This window comes from Ipomoea nil, unplaced genomic scaffold, assembly GCF_001879475.1.
Source record: "Ipomoea nil cultivar Tokyo-kokei standard unplaced genomic scaffold, Asagao_1.1 scaffold0317, whole genome shotgun sequence".
Lineage (NCBI taxonomy): Eukaryota > Viridiplantae > Streptophyta > Magnoliopsida > Solanales > Convolvulaceae > Ipomoea > Ipomoea nil.
Genome location: NW_017616745.1, coordinates 6,972,643 through 6,978,524, shown reverse-complemented (window position 1 = coordinate 6,978,524; position 5,882 = coordinate 6,972,643).

The following is a 5,882-nucleotide window of genomic DNA, read 5'->3' as shown; positions in this document are numbered from 1 at the left end:
ATTCTAAATTGCCTGTAAATCATTGTTTCTAAAGGGTGTAGAGAATGAGATATGGTACAATCTTCAGGATTGTCATTAGAATTTATCATATTTTCTCATGATCATCTGGACCAATAAAATTATTTATAATTTATATTTTGTTGCTCACCCTAAATATAATAATTTTTCTTTACCTACATATATCAATCTTATGGATATTTTGTAGGTATACATTTGCTAACTTGTCACTGGAGCAAACCTTCTGAACAAATATTTTATCACTCTTCTGGAGTTCATGTGGATCAAGGTATTTTATATCATGAAAAACTATATACATTTTTATCTGCAATGTTGGATATTGATGAATAAATCGATACACAGAATATATATATATATATATATATATATATATATATATATATATATATATATATATATATATATAATATAATATAATTGTCCCGAAAAATGGAATTTAATTTATAGAAAATTAATTCCAAACAATTTTGGTACGAAACCAAAATTACATATATATATATATACCTCGTATATATATTAACCAAATAGGGATTTATTTTATCAAAATAATCTCACTACAACTAGTACGAAACTAGTACACGGGACTTAATTTCCACGAAATTAATCCCACCACAACTAGTACAAAACTAGTACAAGGATTTAATCTATCTAAGATTAATCCCACCACTTGGTCCGAAACCAAGAACAAAATAAAAGCAAGAACGGGTTTCTAACCTGTGGTTTTAACCCAACGAGGAGAAAGATGAAGCAGAGGAAGCCCGAGTCGTGTGTACACACACTCTCCTTAAAACCGATTCGCCACCTCCCGAGGGTGCTAGGATCGTTGTGGCGTCAGTCTCCCAGGATAAAACGGACTACGACTTCGGCGTTCGAGCACTCCAACCCAAAGCCCGGCGAACTAGAACACAAGCTGAGCACTCCGATGTTTTACGGAAGATGATGGCAGAATTTCTTTTTTTTTTTCCTTTGTAATCGAGCAGGAGAGTTGGAGAGAAAATAAACAAAAGTTTTGAGAGTTTCAAAATGGAGTAAAATTCATTCTGCCAACATCCACAACTATTTGTAAGGGAAAAGGAATTAAAACATTATAATGGCCATTAATCCAATCATAAATCCAAGATTTAATAATTGGATAATAACGTTTGAAACGGTCGTAATTATTATCGTAATAATTCCAACGGTCACGAACTTAATACGCGATTAATTCGTACCGACCACAACGACCCGATTCAAAATATCTGAGTGACCGAGAAGTCCGTACAAACCCGAAGGTTTAACAAATTGGGACTGAAAACCACACCCGAGTGGTCCACACGCACCGAAACGGTGCAGCACGAATCAATGCATATAGCATTGACTCGTGCTCAGCACGAAAGTAGCTCACGAAAGGAGAGCACGAAAGGAGCTCACAACTCCAACTTTCAGCATGAAACTAAAGCTTATAATTAAGCTTTCAATTTTGCATGCACTTTCGTCCAGCATGAAAGCATAGCACGAAAGGTGCTAAAAACCCAATTCACTAATTAAGCAACCAAAGCTTAATTACACTTAAGCTCTACAACTTTCGTGCAGTGCAACGAAAGTTATTAAAATGCTGATTTCTAATTAGCATTTAAACTTAAGTTTTTGACTTCTCTCCAATAGGTCCACTTTGAGAATCAATTTCTCATTCACCTATTACTCATTTTGAGCGTACATTATATCAAATTCTTCGTCTCACTACGAAGAACCCGAATCCACTTTGACTCGACCCAAATCGGAAGTGGACCCACATATATTTGTACCACAAAATAATCACTCAAAATGCCATTTTTAGCTAAAAATTCCAACATGTAACAAGTATGATGACTTCATGCCAAAAAGCATCAATACAAGTATTTTTACCTTGATTTGCTATTCGTTATCTTATCTCATAACTTAACATCATCAAATTCTTTCTATATTTCATTGATATTTACACCATAAATACTGACTGAGATAATAAATAAGTCCATTACCAACTCTTTATTGAGCACATAATGGTACATATTATTCCTTCTATATGAGGATAATAACCTCATTCGCAACTCTCTAAAAAGTAAATAATGACACTTAAATAAATCCTCATTTCGGGAATTATAAATCCATTAGGAATTTTTCAAGATAAACTAGAGGATATATTTAGGATATTTTCAAGAGGAAACGATATTTGAGTTTCCCAATCACATATAACATTACTAGGCATGTTTATGATAATATATTTTCATACTTTGTTCTAGGGGAAAATACCTTTAGTCAATCTATTGACTATAAGAAAGATCATAGTTAGTAACTTACTAACTTTTATACTTCTTATTTTGTGATTTTCATAATTTTCATTCATCACATTTTGAGAAATATAAATAACAAGTTACCCATATAAATATGTGATAACTATAACTATTAGCTACATATCTAATTTATTTACTACTAGTTTTATTGAATAGCGGAATATAAAGCCATGACTAATATTGGGTCTCTGCGAAAACCCTCAACTCGCCTTTTATTAGCGAGTTTTGATTGTATGCCTTACTTGCTCTTTTCTATCAAAAGAGTTAGCACGCTGCAGACGTTATGTTACTGTTTTCATTTCTGGATCCAGATTTAAGTATTTATGAGCAATAGAGGCAAAATATGTTGTCGACAACTGTAACAGCTTTGTAAATATCTCTTTTATACACATGGCAATTTTGTATCAACCAAATATATGGCATTTCCCAAGAGTATTTTGATTTGGTTGTTCCGCTTCCCCAGTATTTTAGTTATTTGGTGCACCTACAATTTTACTGGGGGTTTTCGCCTTCTAGACGAATATCTTCAGGATAAAATTTCTATATTTCTGGAGTGACAAAATTTCTATACTAGATCTAGTTTTGTAAATTCTTAAATCAATATATGCTTCTGGCATAACGATAGAGATGTTTAGTCCTAGTTGGGGATTTCAACTCTTAAAATATTTTCTATGGACTTAGTCACTCATTGAGATTTCTAGCAGATAATTTGTTCAATGATTGAACTTCTGGTTCTATAAGGCTAGTACATGGGTTTGAAGATTTTTATCAATTTCTCGGCATTTAATTAATTATAAATTTCAAATCTCCCCCTAATGCCGAGAAAAGATCTTATAATGCAACCAACATCACTGTTGATTCCTCATGATGGGATATAGCTAGAAGGGTTGCATACTAAAAAAAATGAACGCAGATAGGGAAATGCATCTTGTACTAGCGTATGTGATATGTAGTGGATCAGCATATTGGTTTTTCAATTTTGAAGGTCCCCAAAAAAAAATATTTCCTCCAAAAATGCTTAATTTACTTTCCATAAATAATATGAGCAAAAATATGACCTGCATGCATGGAGCTAACATCTCGTAGTATGTTGATGAAATTAGACACCAAACATTCAAAAAAAATCCTGTCGAATTTTCACTTTTGGTGAAAGAGTAGCCACAACTCTCATAATATAATCCCGCTCCATATCATTATTTAAAATTTTGCTTGAGCAAAGCCAAGAGCATTGTACAATGCCCGGGCAGCAATAAGCCTAACAAATTTTATGCAAATAAATTTAACAGGTCATAGTAGCATTTAATCACATGCAAGCTAAGATTTAGCAACGACAGGTGCACCTTAACAGAACTATCTCACTGTTTTATGGTTTAAAGCTCAAAATACTATGCCTTTAAAAATATTTGTCTTAAAAGTTTGCTTCATGTTGTAGCAATCATGGCCTATAGCAAATAATTGTTTCCAACAAGAGAAAACAACAAATTCTCTTTGTTTTATGGTACACATAGCTACAAAGCAAACTTAAACAAATAAAAGTTCTTAAATTTTGAGCATAATGCAATATACCAATTAATTATATTGCTTACTGTTAAGAATAATTCACTGACATATAATTATAGACATGGTCATGAAGCATATCTTAATCAGCTAGGTATAAATACCACATGTTAGATATATTACTACATTTAAATATATCATCCTATCCAATTAATTATTATCACAACCCAAATTAAAGTGTATGCCAATTATGCTACTATGGCATGGCAGAGAGCATATCACATATGGATAAACATGTAATCACGTTAGAATTAGGAGCATTCTGGATATTGGCCATTTGACCATAACTAGTATCAACATGTGGCACAGCCAATATGGCAACACCTTGAGCAATAAAGTATTATTTCTAACATGTGTTTGAACTTGGCAGTGTAACAATATTCACATTAGCTTGAGTAACACATGAAGCATTATTTGGTAATCATTAACATCACATGAGGCAAGTTGAGGCATACCTGAAAGATCAACACACCAAAGATTAATATGAATTGGATGTCCACCAACAATTCGTCTGGCCAGCATATTAATATGATCAACTCAATGCCGGGATTAATCCACAGGGAGAGCGAATCCCGTCGCCGAGAACCCGTCGTCTTGGGTTTGATCTTCCGACGACAAACACTGGACTGTGAAGTACGATCATCGACTCCGTCTCACGCCTTTCGCCTACGCGATCGATCACCCTTTCGCCTACGCGATCGATCACTGGTGTCTAGCCTGGGTCGCCGGTTGATTGCAATGCGGAGAGGCCGACGATCTGGTCTGGTCTGGTTGTTGACTCCGACTCTCGTCGTAGAAGGAGGAAAACAAAAGCAACGCAGACGACGGAGAACATATTTTATTTATCGTAATTTTTTTATTCCCTTATCTTTACATCAACGATAATATGCAATCTTCGAAGGCAATTCAGCAACAAATGGATCCTTCAATTGACCAGATGGCTGAAACTAACATGGCTCGCCACGGTCCAATAGGGAGGAGGTTAGAGGAAGAGAAGCGGACGCGGTCCAACAGGGAGGTGGCTCGTAGTTGCCGTACGCTCGACGGAATCGTTGTCGCAGGTCGAAACAACCGGAAATTTGATGGCGACGATGATCCAGATCGATGGCGACGACGCTGTCTTCTCCTCCGGTCGAAACAATCGTTCGTCGGAACTCTGGCCGCCTCGCGACTTGATGACCGGTGAGGGGAAAACGGATCTGGAATTCTGGATCCAAAACCGGCGTGGTTCTCTCCCGACGCTTTCACATGGGAGAGAATGAAACCACTCCATCGTCTCACTCTGCGATCGTTTCGCGACTCGCTGCCGATGCAATCAACCAGCCGGAAATTGCATATCTTATCGATGTCAAAAGGAGTAGAACAGTCATGGTGTTGTTGTATAATACAGGCCGAGACGGTATAGTGTCGCCGATCTGCCAAAGGGAGAACCACCATCGCCGGCCTGGAGCCTTCGGATCGCGGATGAGGACATCGTAACTCCGACGGCGCAAATCGGACATAATTTCTCGAACATGATCTAGATCACGTTCCATCGAATATCTCCCTTGTCCCCGGTTCACCATGATAGCAAATGTAGAGCAAAGGGCTGATAACGTGTTAAAAGAATATACAGAGAATAGACCAAGGAGAAAGGAGGATATCTCTATATATCTCATTCATCATAGTACAATGATATATATACAAGATACCATAAAGACATACAATAATGAATGATAATTACATCCGTTACAAACGTTACAAAACTATTATCAATGTCCACCATAAATCTATTTATAACAAATATATTATATTTGTGCACTCCATCCATCCATCCAAATAAATTTTCATGCTAAATGTCCGCACAAGTTTAACTCACTGGTTCAGTAGGTAGTTTTTAAGAGAAGATTAGAGATCAAGGTTCGAACATCGGCAGCGGCAATGTGAGGATTATGCTTAAAGGGAGGAAATCCCTTGTGCGCACCGACATTTAGCAATATAATGTCTGCTGAACCATTG